Below are 20,585 nucleotides of genomic sequence, written 5' to 3' on the forward strand. Positions count from 1 at the left end.
GTCAAGCTGTCATCTTTAATATTTCATCTGGAGTTGGAGTTCTATCCCGTCTGACCCACTACTAACAATAACTTTGCCTGCTTACGTGTCATCATCGAACACTCGAGCAACTCAAAACACTGTACTGTTGTCTACAGCTGTCATCAACATTAGCGATGGCTATGGGAATACAACCGTAGCTCGCGCCTTGCTAGATTCTGGGTCTCAATTGAGTTTCATGTCTGAAAATCTCGCCCAAAAACGCAAATTCATTCGTTGTCTTGAATGTCTGCCAGTTAAAGGCATCGGTCAAGCTAACACTTGTTCCAAGCAGTCAGTACACTATTTATGATACGTTTTATCTGTGAAATATTTTAAAATAGTACAAAAAACATCTTGAAGTGCATTAACGCGTAATAATGCTGAATTCTAGAGACATTTCATTGTTTTTAAAAGGGAGCAAAAATAGCACACAAAAATTCGATGTTTTAGTCTTTCGTCCCCGTGATTAAATTATAGTAAAACATTAGTGGCAGCCTATAATTAGTTGGATTTTATGTTTTATCACCTATTTTATACCTTAGTAATGCAAATTCAAGTAAATATGCAAAATAACTAAATTTCGGTTATTCCATTACAAATGACCTAGGAAATATGCAACCTGATATGACCTGATATGCGGTAATAACAACAAACCCTGGAAATGTATGGAAACAGCAATTCAATTGCGGTGCAAAAATCGAATAATATCGGAGAAAAAGAAAAGGCGAGTCTTATTCATTCTTATTAAGGTCAACAAATCCTCAAAATGATTAAATTTGAAAATTTCTATATAAAAACGGCTTACAACGCGTCTCTCCGCATGGGGGCGAAAATTAGTACATACGAGGGACCAAAATTGAATAGAGGGGGGCGAAAATTAAATCATTTCTCAAGATTTTAAATGCCCAATTCCAATAATAAAACGTAACCGATTAATGATACAAATCATAAATTCTTGTAGAGAAAACGTTGATTGACCTTAATTCGTAACATAAATTTGAAAAAATCCAAACTAAGCTAGCTAAACTCTGAAAGTTAATTGGAAATTAGGTTCTAGGGGGCAAAATATAATACATTTACCCAATAGGCTTCCACTTCTACGTTTGGTTTGCTTTGCGCGATCCAACGTTTCCTACTTCCCGATAACGTTTGAGCATGGCATTTACAGTCGATTTTGGGAATTTGAGAGCCTTGCTGAGCATTTCTCCTGACCACGTTGGGTTTTCAACGTTGGTGGGCAGAACTTTTTCTAACTCGCGTTCCGTTTTCGATTACTTTTTAACGCATGTATCAATCCTGAATATTTGTTTTTATTTTTTATTTTTTTATTGGCTCGTACCTTGGATCCCCTCAAAAGACGGAACATTTTTTCCAGACGGAGTTCAAATTGGCTAAGAGATAATGAGAGAGTAGAGATAAGAAAAATAGAATAGGTAGTAAGAAGTAAGTATAAGAGAGAAGTAGTTGTAAGCGAATAAAAATACATTACTTAATCAGTTGATTCGTTCTGATCTTGAATAACTGAGTTTTGATCTTCGAAAACGGATCGAATTAATTGGTATGAAATGAACAGGAAAAAATATTATCAAAAATTCAAGTACAACGTTAAATAAGAAAGAAAGAAGTAATTTATTAAATTTTTCGATGCTACAGAATAACAGGTGCAAGAAGACATATTGTACATGCATCTTAAAAATCTAAATCTTTCTCATTGCACTTTGGGAAAACAATTAGAGATCGTACAATATAAGGTTTCCTGTATCACAGAAGATTTTGAAAAACGGTTGCCAGTCAAATGTAAACATCAAAACAAGTTATCAAAAAAGTTTTGTACGATGATAAAAATCACAAGCCAGTCCTAGTTTGTATCTTTAATCGCTAGTTAAATTATGCCATACGATATATGGCGAAAAAATTATGCCCGTCGAATAGTTTCGTGAAAAAAAACCAACAACAAGCTAAATTAAAGTCCAAACACCACCTACCAAAAAAATCGGTAAAATACGATAGGAAAAACGTGTGCCCGAGTTATACAAACGAATGTTGAATAAACCACTCAGGTCTCAAATATGATGCGATACACGGGAATGGAAAAAAACTTTAACAACTACCGGATAACCAATATGTCACTGCAAGAATCAAGATTGATGTACCAGGACAGATAAAAGGTAACAACAATACATGCTATGGCGAGTGGTTCACTCGTGCAGAAAGCTCAAACACAAAATATTTTATTTGAACGCTAGAATCCTAGAAATAAAGAGACGTTGATAGCAATAGTTACTGAAACTAAGGCTACTTAAATGTATATTATGTTTAATAATTCAAATGTATCTAATAAATGCAGAAAATGGCAGGTTTTGTGAGCCCAAGCCTGTTGGGAATTGCTAGGTTTTCATTTTTTCGATAACGCAGCACTGCACTATAAAAATAACCATGCGCCCGCTTCTTTTGTAAAAATCGAAGGAGGCACCACGCTTTGCGTATATGTAAGTAGGACCAAATTTTTGAATAACTAAACGGGCGAATAAGATGTGAGCGCCAGTAATGTCAAAACTTTATAATCTTTCTTGTTTCATTATCCGATTTTAGGGATATCTATCTTTTGAGTTCAATGCAAATAAAAATGAAATTTATTTCATTTAATAAACATTATTAGTTAAAAATCCATAAAAATGAGTCTAAACATGCATTTCATAAGTCGCATGATAATTATTTTAAACTAATAAAAAATGGTTGAACTCTACACTCATGATTGTATTTAAATGGTAATCAAGAAATACCCAAAACTTTGTATAAATCGTTATAATGTTTAGAACTGATCCAGAAATTTTTAAGAAAAACAGAATATAATGTTTCCATCGAACCATTCACCCGTCAAGTCTGTGAATACCCAATCGCCTTCAACGGATAATAAACTTTGGCTCGGAAAATGAACTTTCGAACATGTCCCAGACAGAGCATGTGCGTTTTCCACAATCAGCTGTTCACAGTCAAAACATTCGACCAACCGCGGAGAACGGGTCGATGCCGGCATTGCTGCTCTCACTCCCGTGAAAGTTCGATGCCTTTTCTCTCTGCTGCGTTCCAGAGAGCAACAAAATTTCCTCGCTTGAGCTCACATGCTGCTGGAAAATCGCACCATTGGAACCGTTGCCGGTGGCTGGAAAATTGGATTCAGTTTATCGGGATTTCTTTGCCAGTTCGGACGCATTTCTTGACTTGCCGCGCGGTCCTCAGTCATTCAACCGGTGCTGGCACAATTAGACCTCTTGCTGTTCTCAAGGGGTACTCTGTTAGGGTAGGGCAGCGGGCGCTAAAGTACACAGTAGTTTTTTTTCCTGCTCAATTCAAACCCGACGTAGTGTAACCGTGTGTGCTTGAGTGAATGGTGGTTATGCATAGTACTTCACGAGTCCGCTAACGCTATTGGTGCCTCCACTTCACAGCGGGTGACAGTGCGAGTTTCCTTTCCTTCCACCTTATTCCGCAGAATCGTGAAGTTGGTCGGAAGGAAAGTTGGCCATTGTTGACCAAATTTGGAAATGAATCTTGCGGAGCTTATTGTATCATAGAAGAAGAGAAAAAAATCATCATTCATCATACCTAAGGATCTTTACAAAAAAACTAAAAGTTTGAGGAAGGGTCGTCGTTTGCTCTTCAAAGTGTGTTTTAATGATTACAGTTCACGGTTGACCTGCAAAGGTGTAGTACAATGTTAGCCGTGTGATTTTTTTTTTTTTTGGCCTCCTGACCCTACTGCATAATAAAGAGGAGAAAGTGATTCTGAAGAACTGAGTGCGTAAAATTTTGAAACAAAAAAAGCGAGAAGTAGCATGTTTAATGATCCGTGGAGCCCTATAAAATTCATCACTTGAAATAGGCCTCAAGTGGTCACCTGTTTCAAGCATGGGTAAATTTCACGCTTGAAATTTGTCCCATGGTGCTCTTCGAGTGAAAATAACTGAAGCATAAGGAAATCTGTGCGTCAATTCTCCTGGAGGCAACGTTGAGTCATTAATCACTCGATTTCAATGTTTAGATTGTGAAAGAGTAAAGTGCAAGTGAAAAAATTAAAATTATTTCCCTGCGGGAATCGTTTTGATTTTCCAGCGACAAAGTTCCGACCGAGGATGGAAATTCCCTGCGGTAGACAGTATGTTTTTGAAAAGAATAGAGAAAGCGCAAAATAAAATGTGATGTCGTTGATTGAAGCGTACAGGTCCTTTTTACGAGTCTAGAATACAGCTCTGTTGTGGGCTACACATCGCATCATCGGTAAGGAAGACAAAGGTAGTGGAAATTCTTTTCCTTCATCACTTCATCAAACAGCGACTACAACAACGGCTACACACCCACCCAGCCACAATCGGGCAACGAAGCGCTGATCATCACACAACCGGGTAAGAATAACGAACTTGATTTGATTTACGCTTTCGTTCTGCTATAAATTTTTTATTCCACCGGAAACCAGAGTGGTTTTCTGGTAAGCAAACTATAGTTGCCTTAGGTACTTTGAATGTTAACCGAAACTAAAACTGATCGACTGTTGATTTCAGAGTTTGAATAAATCCATTGTTTTTTTTTGTTGATTTTCTGATTTCAATTCAATCATCGATATGCTGACATTCGATATAAGCCAATTTTTTTTTTGCCAGTTTGCGATTTTCTATGCGAAAAAATGTCTCTGCAGTCAGGCTTTTCATGCTCTTTCCCTCGCTGCGAGTTTGTTTTTATTTGATTACTGCACCTCTACCAAGCAGAATTGGAAAAGCTAGTAGAGAATTGTAGAGCTAGTAATTATCCACAATATCGCTGAAGAACATAAAGTTTAATCTTTTGTGTTTACGACGCTATAGGGCTGCACTAGCGTTAGTAAAAAAAAGTGCGCTCTTTTTGCTACCAACAGGGTAGCAGACTTATAGCGCCATAAATACAATAGTCATAGCAATGCTAACTTCAACAATATTGCAGGTAATAGCTAATTCTTCAAATAACCCATACACTAATTTTTCAAATTCGGATTGGTTGATGTGCATTGTGCAGTAATCAAAAGAGCAAAATCGAAGCGAAAAGTGCGGGCCAAGCCTGTCTGCAGCAGAGGTATACAATATTCTGCTGAGACTGCAAAGGTATTTGACCACTAACAAGCAGAGATTGAACTAGATGCTTCAAAAATAATGAGTTTGATGTACAGATAAAGAATGCTCACTTATTTTATTTCATTTTATGTAACTCAAGGAATGAGGGAGTAACGCTATCTCTTGTTCTGTTTATCCACGTGTATCCGTTTGATTAAAAGTAGTAGTCAAACATAGAACTCTCCTAGATGAACCATACCGTAGTTAAAATAATTGGACAAATAACAGCAAACATGTTCAAATTATGCGTTACTGAGAATTTTGCTCAGCTTAATCTATTGTTTAGCTTTGTTTTCTTTTTCTACCATAAAAAAATGCTAGCAGGTTGATTGATGAAACGAGAAGGCGTATTATTATTTGATTCAACTGCATATCGTTTTAACACTATTCCATCAACGTTATGGTGAGTTAAGCACACTGAGTTATGCATATAATAGTTTGATGTCATATTGGAATCCAAATCAAGTCCCAATCAAATTTGAGAAGCAGGAAAGATACCAAGGTTGCTTTGAGCAATAATAATTATTTTGATAAACAATTGAAGTTACATAGGACTTCAGGTTTAATTTCTATAATTTATGTTGATAATTGGATGCCGCTACATCCGAAGTTCCACAAGGAAAACATTTAGGCCCCCAAATATTCCCAGTATATCTTATCATTTATCATTCAAATGCCAGAAATTATTCTATGTATGGCTTTAAATTGTTTCATATTATACAAAACGTAGACGACCAAAACTTGTTTGAAAAGCAACAACTTTTCCTCATGGTGTGTTAGCAACAGAATGATTTTGAATGGTTCAAAATACTCTGCTATTTCATTGTCTCGTAAACACCCTCTTTTCTTTTTTCTTCATTCTAAAGAATAAAGACTCTTCTTTGACAAGGGAAAAAGCCCGCGGAAGTGGACCGGCTTGTTATTATACGATTACAAAGGGTCTGGTCAAATGATGAATACAGTAACTGTTGTCAAAGATTTGGGTATCTTGTTGAATACTAAGCTTGCCTACAAATAACACATCGCCTACATCTCTGCAAAGGCTGGGCGGGCTCTAGGGTTCATGTTTTGTGTACACTAGCGTGCCCAGCCATAAACAGAATATGGGGCACTGACCTTTCAGAGGCATGTTTTGGTCTAGTAAAGTTAAGTAATCGTAGGACGATGACGGATTATTTTTACGCAATTAATTTACTTCTCGATAAAATATCGGCCGATCGGAACAGAAACTCCGGAGTTCCAGGTTAAACCTTGGAGATTTTATTTGTTTGAAATCACACTTGAATTTGACCTTAAAATCGAAGCTGAAATTGGACTCAAAATTAAACACGTATTTTTACTTAACATAATATCGAACTCAAAATTGAATGGACAATTTTTTAGATGGCCATTATGAGCAAATCGATTTTATGTCTTTAAAAGGTTTTTTGGACTTGGAGTTAGACATGAAATTGAATTCGGAGTAGGCATAAAATTGAATTTAAAATTCAGATTAAATTAGATTTGAAATTGAGTTTAAAATTGAGCATGAAATTTTACTTATCATTTGGCATCTAATAGGACTTTTCATTAACTTTAATTTTAACGTGAAATTAGACCTAATTCTGCACTAATTTGTACTAGAAGCTTTATTTCAAATTGAACTGGAAATTGGACTTTAAATTGAACTTGAAATCTGACATGAAATAAGACTTGAAATAGGACATGAAATTAAACTTAAACATGATTTAAAATGGGCTGCCAAAGAAAGTTTCTCAATTTTAGTTGGGTCTTTTTAAAATGTTTCTTTAAGAATTTCTTGCGCCATTCTTGAGATATTTATGGCACCAAATTGTTAAACAAAGTTTCAAGAGAAGACTGAACTGAAGTATTCTGTTGGCAAAATTATAAAAGTAGAAATGAATGTGTTGTTGTGTTTTATATTATTATTCGACGCACAAGATCGTAAAAGACATTACGTCCACATTAAGTTGTATGCATCTCAATTTTACATTGGAATCTCATAATGATTAGAGTATGTCCGCAAAGTGTACAATAAGGGCTTTTACAGCCACACGTGTCCTTTTATATAACTTTTGGCTGTGAATCATAAAGCAGTAAACAGAGAAAAAAATCCGATACCATGAATAAAAGCAAAGCCATGGGTATAAACGTCCTGTTGAGAACTTGACCCTTCTTTATCGACAGACTTCGCAGCCGGCTATTAGAGTACAGGACAGTTACGGGGCTAGTGCAACGATCCTACTGACTCTATCTAGCAGCACCGCCTAGCCGAGATTCGAACATACGACGACTGACTTGTTAGACCAGCATCGTACCTCGAAACCAACTAAGCGGCTTAATGCCACGAATAAAATCATGAAATCATGAAGTTTGTATTGCTGTCAAATCATGACTAAACTACCGTATCGGGCAGCTCAAAATCATGAATAATAGTTCATGATCTTGCGTTGTTTTGTACTGTAAGAAGTTCGTGATATCAAGATTATTATTCATGGAGTATTTTGATAAAACATAAGCTAGAAACCTGAAATCATGAGCCATTTTACTCGTTTTGGAGATAAGATTTTTACCCGTGTAGATGATTATAACATTTAGTTATATCTTAATCGTTTATTGAGGATTATTAAGTAGCATATTCCAAACACCATTGTATATAATGCAAAATAGAATTATAAATGGTGGTCAAAATTTTTGCACGTATATTGCCTTCACTTTGGTACTTATATGTTCTTATATGGTGTGAAATATAACTTTTACTTGCGGATATGATTTCGTATCTCTAAGTTGCAACAGAGATATACCAACCAAATTGGTAGCTGGAGAGTCTAATTGAACTATTTCTAACTAGCTTCACGTGCTGCTCCTTGAAAATAACATAGAGTATGTTTATAGAGTATATTATAGGAGAAGATTGGAAAGTAACGTTAGCAATCAATTAAAATAGTTTCTCTATTACAAATAAGATTTTGCTATGCTAAATACGGGTCAGAATAATTAAAATTCACGACAGGCTAGACAAAACGCGTTGTAACTTTGTCAATTTTTTTAAATTTATCCAATTCTGACGCATGTCTCACCTGGAACTGCAGATCGCTAAATTTCGTTGGTGCCGACAGGGTGCTGCTCGATTAGCTAGAACCCCGAAAGTTTGGCATCGTGGCACTGCAGGAGATCTGTCGCAAAGGCGAGAAGGTGTGGAGGATCCGTGGCGGCAAAGCCCGATTTTTCCAGAGTGGTGGAGCGACCAACGAGCTGGGAACGGGCTTCGTAGTGTTGGTCAAAATGCAGGATCGCGTAATGGGCTGGAAAGCGATCAACGAAAGGATGTGCGTGTTGAGGATAAAAGGCCGTTTCTTCAACTACACCATCATAAACGTGCATTGCCCACACGAAGGTAGACCCGACGACGAGAAGGAAGGATTATATGCGCAGCTGGAGGCAACGTACGACAGTTGCTCACCACGGGACATCAAGATCGTCATCGGGGATATGAACGCCCAAATCGGCAGGGAAGCAATGTATAGACCGGTGCTTGGGCCCCATAGCCTTCACACCGACACGAACGATAACGGCCAGCGATGCATCAATTTTGCGGCTTCCCGAGGCTTGATGATCAAAAGCACCTTCTTTCCTCACAAAGATATCCACAAGGCCACCTGGCCAACAAACCTCGAACCAAATCGACCATATTCTCATCGAGGGCCGGTTTTTCTCAAACATCACCAACGTACGCTCCCTACGGAGTACGGATATTGACTCGGACCACTACCTAGTAGCAGTACATGTGCACTCAAAACTATCGACGGTTTAAACCTCGCGACAAAGTCGCCCTCCACGGCTAAATATTCGGCAACTAGGCAACCCGCGAACTGCCGAAAACTACGCGCGTACTGGATGAAGCTTTGCCTTCCTCTGTGGAGCTAGATGCTTCGACCCTCGAAAACGGATGGAGTAGGATACGCTCGGCCGTCAACGAGGCCGCAACCGCGGTGCTAGGTGTGGAAACCTCGAGTGCACGAAATGATTGGTTTGACGGGGAATGCCAAGAAGCGATAGAGAGGAAAAAAAAGAGCTTGGGAAAACTATCTTAGCATATCCACGAGAGAGAATTTGGCCAAGTATCGACGAGCGAGGAATGAGTTGACCACGATCCTGAGGAGGAAAAAGCGCCAGAAGGAGAACAGAGATCGTGAGGAGCTTGAACAACTATTCCGCGCTAATGATACCCGCAAGTTTTACGAGAAGGTGAACCAAACTCGCAAGGCCCACACACCTAAACCTGACATGTGTAGGAACGAGGGAGGGGATCTAATCACAAACGAGCGCGAGGTGGTCGACAGGTGGAAGCAGTTCGATGAACACAGCAGCAGGAGACGCAATGGAAGTTAACCTCGGAGTACCTACAAACGACAACAGCGTACCGGCTCCGGATCTCGAGGAGATCCGACGAGAAATCGGTCTGCTGAAGAATAATAGAGCCGCTGGAACGGACCGACTCCCGGCAGAACTCTACAAAAATGGCCAAGAATCGCTAGTAACGGCACTTTACTGGCTGATTTCAAAAATTTGGGAGAAGTTAACCTACCGAAGGAGTGGATGGAAGGCGTAGTCTACAAAAAGGGCGACCGGCTAGACTGCTGTAACTACCGCGGCATTACGCTGGTCAACGCCGCCTACAAGGTGCTCGAGAGTTGGAGGCATATCTTCGTTTGGCGACTCACAACAAGTCGGCGTGTTGAGGATAGACGAGGATCATGACTGAACCTCTGCTTGCGCATCGTTCAAGTCCTGCTCCTCCCCTACTCTCCTCTCCACCTCATTCGTTTCTTTGTTTTGTTTGAGAAATCGTCCACTGCATCAGTGACCGGCTTGCTGTGGTGCTGTGGGCAAATTGCTGTGGAGGGCGCTCTAGTACTCCACAGGCTTCGTTGCGGCGAGAGGATTTATAGAACCCCCTCCACCATTCATCTCTCGGCACGGGTCGCGTAATACCTTGGATTAGGAGTTTCTCCATTCAAATTTTTACATAATAGCCATGGATAACAGCTATTACAACCATCTCCTTTAGGGGCTTTGGACCCTCTGCTTTGGTTCCTGGGAGTAAAGAGAACCGTCCTGCAGGCGGAGAGTTTACACTTCAGCCTTCGCATGAGTGCTCCCTTATCTGTCCTAGTTTCCACCGGTCGACCGATTTCCATTAAGGAACGTATCCCGGATGGTACCGCGAGGAGGTTAAGATAGGAATTGCTGAATAAGAGGCTGTGGAACCTCATGGTGGTTCTGGAGCGCATTATTCAACCATTTACTATTCAGGTTGGCTTAGCAAGTTTCTAAGGTTGAGCTTCTCAGAAACTTGCTGCACTCGAGATTGTGACAGATCAATGCTTTATGTACAACACATTTTATTTTGTGGCAATACGAAGTTTGCCGGGTCAGCTAGTGAATAATAAAAAATATTTTCCGAAGTCGAAAAACTCCTATGCGCCCTTAGTTCAGTTTTTAATTTATTGTTTTTTTTTCCTGTATGGACTCATCACTGCGACCATTATGGTTAGATCTATTGTGATATCGCCCGGGTGTTTGTTGTATAACCCGCACTGCATTTATTTTGGCTATAGTCGCTATTGAGTGAGCGATATGCTTATTGAATTTTTTTTTTATGCGTGCTTGTGTGTAATTGGGTACCCTTCTTTCAATACTTTACTCTACTTTACCCACCTCGTTCCACATGACAGCGCACAGTCCCCAATTATAGTCATCCCTGGCGTAGCAAACCAGTGCATTTTTACTATAAGGGTCTCATTTTTGCACTGTCAATAGGCCATATCGGGATAATATAGAACTCAGCATGAAGGAAGGGCGATGAGGGGCCTGAGAATAAACCCATGCTAAAGTCACTTTGACATCGAATGGCCTGATTCTACTAAGATTCGAACCCATGACCATTCGCTTGTCAAAGCAGACTCGGTAACCTTGCGGCTACAGAGCCCCTCTAATTTATTGTTGGGACCAACTTTTAATTTCTCAAATTTCCTCAAATCATCAGATAGCCGTCCCTTATTACTAAAAAAGCATTTACCGCATTCTGTTTCGATACTTTTTCCAGTTTTTGGTGGCTTTAACTTTCAAGAAAGCTTTACAATCATTTTGGATAAGGGTTCAGAGAAAAAGTGGATACTTGATTATGTTTCAACCTGCAATACTGGCGGTATTTTTTTTAAATTATCTGCTTTTTTCAAGCGTCAGTCAATAAAATCAGTCATCCTATGTTCGAATCTCGGCTGGACGGTGCTGCTAGATAGTGTTATTATTATTTTATTATTTTAAAGTGGTTTTAATCATTTGGTCATTTACCACACAGATAGAGTCAGAAGAAGGATCGTTGCATTAACTCCGTCATTGTCCTATTCTCTAACAGCTGGATGCGGAGTCAGTCGATAAAGAAGATAGTAATTCTAAAAATGTCTCTGTTTTCTTCTAAATGAACGTTACACAAATAATGACGAAATAAGTCAACAGTCGTCAACTCGAAATAGCAAATTATTATCTTTAGAAATGCTGATAATACATACCTTCAATACCCGTGCCAAATTTAGAACAGCAAACACCACCCCTAAGTGATTGATTTCTAACCCAATCAATAACAGCCACCCCGGGAGCTTGACAAATGAAGCCAAAATAATGATCGATTATGTGTAATATTTATTTTCTGTCGGAAAATCTGTCATTCACTGCTAGCTCTATACATAGGCGCTACTATAAGTGACAGTCAGTGGATAGAGCCGACAGTAAATTAATCATTAGAGTGTTGAAATGACGAAAATTAGGTGCCACTATTTAATCAGTAGAACAAATGAACTTTATGTCATAGCAACTAATTTAATTACCGAGATTTTTGATGATTCTCTATGGTATGTTATTTTTGATGATTTTCTATGGTATGTATGGTAACTGAATATTTAAACGTTTTATATACGATTTTTTGTTCGAAATATGCAAAACAACTTATTTCATTACCCAACAAAACCAATTGTGTTTATAGAAAAATTACAGGAATTTAACAAACAAAGCCAAAACATATATATATTAAAATTGGTTACGCAACGCCTAAGTGACACTTCAACAAACTTTTAATGCTTAATCATACCTGGCACACACAAAGGAAATATCCCAATAACCGGTATTCGGTGAAAATTTATGTAGCTACCTATATTGTTCTTTTACTGAGTTGTAGAAGAGGTTGCGCGATATGACTTTCTATTACCCTGTCACATTGCATCATTTATGGATAAAGTCGTTGGAAAAGTTTTCCCAGCGATGAACATGTTGCTTGTTGGAGGTTGTTACATACATTTCGTCTGTTTCAGTAAAGGACATCTATACGAATGTTGGCGGATTTTAATGCCGCTTCGGAAGCTGTTGGGCACATTCACTGCTCGTTTCATGCGCACTTTGGTATGAACACACACGAGCATCCGACGCGCAAGCAAGCGAGCAGATACACATCTTCCTAACCTATATTCACTGCCTGCTCGTCGGGATACGCACAGTTCACTGGTCCGGGGAACGGTGCGGTTTCCCTTCCGGCGTAATGAAAAATGTTTACCAGTTTTGGTTAGGGTGTCCATTAGTCCCTCTCAACATTTTAGTCGCAGTTTACCTTCTTCGGTATAACACAAGAATGCTTTTATTTTTTTAAAAAAACTAATGCAATTGTGTTTAAAGGAAAAGTAGATGACAACCTAATATTATAGGTCACCATTGCATGTCGCAATATTGAAGAGACTTCATACATTGAAAAAAAAAAGTGATTCCAGTATATGAGGCATGGTTTTACAAACCATGAATCACCCGTAACGCGCAATGTAAGACGCAGCCAGTGTAAGCAAAGCTTGGGGATAAACTGGAAAGAAAATAAACAGTCTCATTCTACCATTGTTTCAAAAAGTGGAAAACGAATGTACCATATTACACCATCTCGTTAGTAGTCACGCAATTTGCTCCAGGGACGTTTGGATGTTCGTATTCTGATCAACCAATTAGTCTGATGGGGTACTTCTTTTGTAAATTTCAACAATGTTTAGTCATCATAAACTTTACCTGAAGCTATTTATATTCATCTTCTCTTTCCAAAAATCAATTTTTAGAAAACATTCTGAGGTTTAAGCGAGGCATACCAGGAAGTTAGCTGAGCATACACGCAATTTCTTTCGTTCTACTGTAAGAATGGAAAAATACTTCAACACTGGTAGCTGCGCACATTCGAGCTGGTTGAAGTCGATGAAAATTTTACTTGAAAATCATCTTTTCCAATAAAACGCTTGCATCTTGATTGCTGGTGAGTTTTTTTTTTTTTTTTTTTGAATATGAAATATGCAATTGGCTGGCCAGTGATTTCATTTAGATAGCGTGACATGCCCATCAAAAAGTCAACCTTATTTATCCTACATCTTGTTGGCAACAGTCGGTTGCATGCAAATTGCAGGATTTAACAAGAACATGATACTCGCATGTCGAATTAGCAACATCGTTAAAAGCTCGTCGTGAGCGGTTCAACAATTTACTGTGAGCTAGAGGAAGATTAATTTTCCTAAGAAAGGAGTAGATTGATCTTCTAAATTACCTTTCACGGGCATTTCACACGAGCATTGTTTATTGTTGATATAATTCTGTTTCCCTTTTCACTGAAAAACTGTGCATTATGAGATTACCAACTGTGTCTTATTACAGATAAAACTTTTTTATTTTATGTTAATCAATCGGTCAAGCAATCGGTTTCCCCTTTCAAAACATCAAACTACTATAATTTTCGTCTGGCCCATTGAATGAAAATTACATCACACAGAAGCATTAGTTCAATTATCGCCTTCTATGAGAGCAGGTATTCGAAAAAGTAAGGTTATGAGCCGTTCAAATCGTTGTGAGCTTGCTTTTACAGCACAACCACACCGAATTTCAATCAATTTGAATGGATCTATTTTTATTCAAATACCTAATCGAAATGGAAGCCCTGGTACCATCTACACCTGGAACGGGAGAAATGGGGGGTTCTGAGATACCAGAAGCACAGAAGAAAAGCAATTGAATTGTGACATGCGAGGAGTAAAGGGGAAAACCGTACATCCTTTATTACCAGTCAACTTAGGAACACGAAAATGGAAAGGGTTTACGATCACGTGCTTGGAGGACGTTTCAGTTAATTAAGTCAGTATTCGTTTTCTGGTTCGTGCCCTTGAGCTGCTGGTGGATAAATCATTTAGCAGTCAACGTTCCAGAACAAAATATATGTGGTAGTGGTTCCATCGTGATATTTATAGCAATGTTCGTTTGCGGTATGATTATATGATTGTTATTTAACGGTAAGAAAATCGTTAACAAAACTTATCGATTTGAGTTATCTAGAGAGAAATCCGTAGGATAATAAAACTGTATTCACTTTGAGACATCATGTTTTATTCTGAGTTTAATGCAATCTATATAAGATAGATATTTACAAAATTAATTACGATATACCTCTATAACTGAATTTGTTCTTCAAATTTATCAAAGGGAATAAGAGAAAAAAAAATATTTTTTATTTTTTACGTGGTTTTAACCATTTGGTCATTCACCAAGAAAGATTTTAAAATTGTTGCAGAAAACCTATATCAAGTGTAAATGTACCCAAAAGGGTGCATACAATTGTTCAATTCGCATTTATTCTCATTATAAATACTAACAATCATCGATGCATAGGTAACATAGTTGCTAAGTGTTGTTTACCTTATATTTATAGCTTAATAATATTTTATGTATACCGTATCGTAATTCTGTTCCACGAATAACCTCATCCACGATTACATAGATTATTGAAGCTGCGTTAGTTACAAAGCTATGAAAGAAAACTCATAATACATTCTCATCATATCCTAAGACCGGACAAGAAACACCAATTTTCTAGGAATGCAGAAATTAATCGAAGGTTTTTCCTCGGCGATTATTATTTATCATTTTATGAACAATTTAAGTGCAAAATTTAGCATTAGCATTAGCATATGTGGCTGCACACATCGTAGGTGGCTATATAATCGCATTATATACCTGGCTACGTCCGTACAACCGCAGGGGAAGTGGGTAGGAATGTTAGTGTAGCATCTACTTTTGAAAGTGCAGGGAACCCATACTACCTTCATAGATGTTACAGGAAAACAGAGTATATCATGTTAGTAGGGCAAGGCAAACAGTAAGGATCCTGAGGAAGATTTATTCAATAATAAACTGGATATAGTATATATTGAGTATATATATGCAAAAATAGAACAATCTCACCAGCAATCCGTCGCGTGAAATACAATTGCGTCATGTGAATTTCCATCAGTGCATCTAATATCCAATAATTAATTTAATTTTTTACGTTTCCATGATATCCATGTGTATTATTTGAGCTTGTTACGGCCAAAGTTTTAATCGTACAGTAGAGGTGCTTGATGAGCTAAAACGAAACAAATAATTAAAATAACATATTAGACTTGCCTGCTACCAAGGCCGGGTGGCTCAACCGTCTGCGCAAAATTTTAGTTTTGAGTCTGGCATCTGGGATCCACGCAGCATCGCACCCCCTAGCTTAGCTACTCAATAGAGTATTACCGGGTATAGCCGCGTGGAGGCGCTAGGTAGGAGCTTGGACTGCCAAAAGCTATATTGGTCACTTTCTCGTTTGCCTTCCCCATTTCATACCCAACAATTTAAGTGCAAAATTTATCCCAAAAATCATATTTTTGTGTTCGAGAAGCCGCCATTTTACTAAAAATAATTATTTCGCTAATTCCTTCGATCAATTCCAAGATAATATATTAGGGTACGTGGGGTTTTTTTCGGCCCATTAAGCGGTAGCCTGAACAATATTCAGGAAATACGTTAGAACTATATTTATTCGAGATTTTTGTACCAATTGGTAAAATATCTGAGTGCATTATGGTCTATATAAAACGCCATTAAATTTGAGTTACGAATATTTTAGGCCCATTTTTTAATGTGGTTTCTGGGTTGTTTAAATTTCCGGCAGTCCGAGTGCGCCTGTATGGTACAAACTTTAACAGCTATAAAGCAATCCCCCGAATAATTCAATAGTTGGACCTGCGAAGGCGCCCACCGTAATTTCTTAGTTGCGCAATCTTGTATATAAATATGAATTTCTGTCTGTCTGTCCGTATGTTCCTTATAGAATCGAAAACTACTGAATCGATCGACGTGAAAATTTGTAGAGGTAAGGGTTTTCGGGGCCGGGGAAGGTTCTTATGATGGTTAGAAACCCCTTTCCCTCTAATATGGGGGGGGGGTCCAATACAAATGAAGCATAAATGTCTGCATAAGTCGAGAAGTAATCAAGCAAATGGAACAAAGTTTGGCATATGGGTGTTTTTGGAAACAAGCATTTTTTGTGGTGAATTGAGTCCCCTTCCCTCTTTAGGGTGAGAATTATGACCCCTCTCCCCTTCAAGAGCGGGGGCTCCCATACAAATGAAATACAAATTGTGTTTTCCAATAATGTTCAACAGAAATTCACTGTAAATTTACGTGATTTTTCCCGTGGGAAGGACGTGTGGACTATTTTGCGACTAGATGATTCATGGCGAGACGGCCACAGGCCGCGAGTGTTGCCGGCGACCCGTCAGAAGCGTCGGTCACTGCGGGGGGAGGGAGGGGGGGTGAGCAGTCCCCCGCAGGGATCACCTCTATCTAGATTTATTTATTTTCTTAGGTCTACTAACCACTATTACTTTCCTTAAGTTGGTTCCGAGCGAGCGACAGCAAGTGCAAATAAGCAGAAGATCATCCCTGCGAAATGGTACTTTCCATGAAAAGATTTTCCGTGAAATGGTACATGCGTGAAATGGTATTCCGCGAAACTCTATATTCCGCGTTATGGTCAACCGAGAAGTGGTATTCCGCAAAATGGTATTCGGCGAAATGTTATATAATCATGGCGAATATTTAAATGCTATCCGCTTTATTTTATCAGGCTAAGCAATGGGGGGAGTTGTTTTCTCCTTTACTGTGAGGAAAATTTTTATATTAAACCACCCGTGAACACCTCAGAAACTTGCAAAACTCGAGATTGTGACAAAGGTCATCCGAGATTCACGATTTATGTACAACACAGTTTAATTTGTGGCAATACGAAGTTTGTCGGGTTAGCTAGTTAACAATAAAGTTGATTGTTAGCATATTCCTGAGGCTTTCAAAGGCTTATCGTCTACCAGAAACCAGCTATATCTATTTGAAGAAACCTGGGAAATTGCGAAGAGCAATCAGCAACACCCAAGGGCCTATTCGGTGGATTACTATACTTCAACAGCAGATCAGAAGGGAGTAGGATATTTTACGTGTCGGTGTTGCCTATATACCGGCTCATTGAAGATAACAAGTTTAACAGCTTCCTTCTGGCGTGAGTGTACATTAAATCTTCCATATTCATTAGCGCCAGAAGCAGAGGTGGGCACCGCTAATCAGCTAACCGCTAACATTTTAGCTAGCGAGTAGCACGTTCGCTAGGTTTTAAATGTGTTAGCGCTTCTATTACCTTCCGATAAACATAAGTACTACTAAATAAACTACCAGCCACTAATTTTTGAAAATAATTTTTGGAAATAGTTCAACTAGCCATGAATGAACTATATTTGCTCGCGTCGCGAACAGCAGCGAGCAATTTTATCAATTTGTAAGAAACCGCACACTTATTTTTGTTATTATTCTCAAAAATTAGCGGCTAGTAGTTTATTTAGTGGCACTTTAACTTCTCGAAAGCTAATGAAAGCGCTAACAGATTTCAAACCTAGCGAACGCACTACTTGCTGGCTTAAAGGTTAGCGGTTAGCTGATTAGCGGTGCCCACCTCTGGCCAGAAGCAAGTGGTTGTCACTCAAAAACTAGCTATTTCAACAGGTTAGAAGTATTCCAGGCGCATTTGCCCCGCATATTTCTAGAACAAGATGGGAAAAGGGCTTATGTGCAAATGAAAGATTCTCTTTGCGTGTCTTTTCTTTCGATTATCACGGTGATGCAAATGCGCTTCATCGTTTTACCAGCCGAAAGCCGGTCCTAGGCTACTCGTCGCCAATTCGTTGCGCATCTCGACACACGCAAGTCGGCTTCAACCTGGTCGAGCCATCTAGCATGTTGGGCCCCTCTATTCCTAGTGCCGGTGGGGTTCTTGAAAACAACGGATTTCACTGCACAGTCGTCTGGCATCCTTGCGACGTGGCCGGCCCAACTTTTGCTAGCTGTACGATGGGAATCTCTCCTAGCAGTGCCTGTAGCCCGTGATTCATACGCCTCCGCCACTCTCCGCTTTCCGTTTGTACTCCGCCAAAAATAGTCCGCAACACCTTTCGTTCAAATACGACAAGTGCACGTATGTGTTCCGTAAGCAAAGTTACTGTCTCAAGTCCGTAGAGGGCTACCGGTCTGATTAGCGTTTTGTACATCATCAGCTTTGTGCGGTGGCTTATGCTCCTTGATCGAAGCGTCTTGCGGAGAGAAAATTATTATTGTCGACAGTGACCAGAGATCCCAAATATGCGAACTCTTCAATTACTTCCAGTTCATCACCGTTAATAGTCACTATCCGTGGGAGGCAAACGTTGCTTTCTCTGGATCCTCTTCCTACCACATATTTGGTTTTCGGCGCATTGATTTGTAACCCCATCCTCCTAGCCTCCGTTTTTAGTCTGGCATAGATCGCCTCCGCCGTCACAAGGTTTTTAGTAATGATATCGAGGTCGTCTGCGAAGGCTGGGAGTTGGCTACTCTTACTGAAGATCGTTCTTCTTGTTTCGATGGCCGTCCGCCGGATCACACCTTCAATACCCAAGCAACAATGTAAGTTTTATTGTACTCTTATGGCGGTATTCATGACTAATTTTGGTCTTAAATGCCATCATAAGAGTGTAATAAAACCCAAAATATTACCCGGGTCGCGATGTTGAATAACATACAGGACAGTTCATACCCTTGCCGCAACCCTCTGCGCGATTCGAAAAGTATCTCCGAAACTCGAGAGTATCTCCGAAACGCGCCCGTAGCACATCACATGTTCCTGAGCAGCTGTGGTCAGCCACGTCAGTTTGTCCGGAAAACCCTACTCGTACATTATCTGCCATAGCTGTTCGTATTCAACTGTATCGAATGCTGCTCTAAAATACACGAAAATATGATGCGTGGGGACGTTGTACTCTCGAAATTCGTGAAGGATTTGTCGAGGAGAGTCCGTAGCAGCACGGGCTTCCATAAAGCCCGCCTGATACTGCCCTATGAATTCTCTTACTATTGGGAATAGACGACGCAACAAAATCTAGGACAGCACCTTGTAGGCGTTGACCAACCCGATGCCGCGGTAATTACAGCAATCTAGCCGCTCGCTCGTTTTATAGATGGGACAGACAACACCTTCCATCCACTCCTCCGGTAGTTTCTTCTCCTCCCAAATCCTTGAAATTATCCAATGAAGTGCCGTTGCTAGCGGTTCTTGACCATTTTTGAAGAGCTCTGCCGGGAGTCGGTCGGCTCTATTATTCTTCAGCTGACAAATTTCTCGCCGGATCTCTTCGAGATCGAAAGCCGGCACGCTGTTGTCGTTTGTAGGTACTCCGAGGTTAACCTCAGTTGCGTTTCCTTCTTCTATATTGTCGTTGAGGTGCTCATCGAAAATATTTTTGGTCTATATCAACATTTTCCAGTTCATTCAACTAATTATTCTTCACATCAGACATTCCTTCCTTCCTATAAGGGACCATTTGGCATAAATACATTTGACATAACGACCATTTCGTATAATTTCGTCACAATACAGTAAGAACAGGGGCCGCCCGTTTAACATAAACTCATTTGGCTTACGTATAATATTAATGTGGTTTGACATAACATTGTTTGACTGAAGTTTTTGGAGCGTCTTGGTGAAATACGAAATTGGGAATTAATAAAAAGAAAACTTTTTCCGATTCACGACAGATCCCTAAATTTACTGATTAGTCCTTAATTGAGTCCCGAAAAGCGGCAGCAAGTAAGGACAATCCAGCTTTTTACGAGCCATAATTTTTGACATTTCAGTAATACATCGAACGTTTTGTTTCCGCACGTTCATTCATTCAAACCAAAGGAACGTATGGAAAGAAAACGTGCGATTTATTACTGAAATGTCAAATTTTATGGCTCGTAAAGGGCTGGAACCCAACAAAAGCGGCGAATATTTTCTTTAACATTTATTTTATTTATTTATTTTATTTACATGACATAAGACATCCAGCCATTCATGAGTCGGTCATATGTATTTTGGCCATTTGTGATTCGGTCATCGTGTTTCGACCATTTTTGATTGGGCCTTTAAATCTAGTATGCCATTTGTTATTTCGTCCATTTATTTCTCAGCCATTCGTGATTCGG

General features: G+C 39.3%; 1 protein-coding gene across 1 annotated transcript in view; it reads left to right on the forward strand.

The window, feature by feature from the left end:
- Positions 1-20,585, forward strand: part of LOC128740402 (uncharacterized) — a 166,082-nt gene that overhangs the window by 880 nt on the left and 144,617 nt on the right. The gene's annotated exons all lie outside the window — the stretch shown is intronic.

Source organism: Sabethes cyaneus, chromosome 3 (genome assembly GCF_943734655.1).
Source record: "Sabethes cyaneus chromosome 3, idSabCyanKW18_F2, whole genome shotgun sequence".
NCBI classification, from domain to species: domain Eukaryota; kingdom Metazoa; phylum Arthropoda; class Insecta; order Diptera; family Culicidae; genus Sabethes; species Sabethes cyaneus.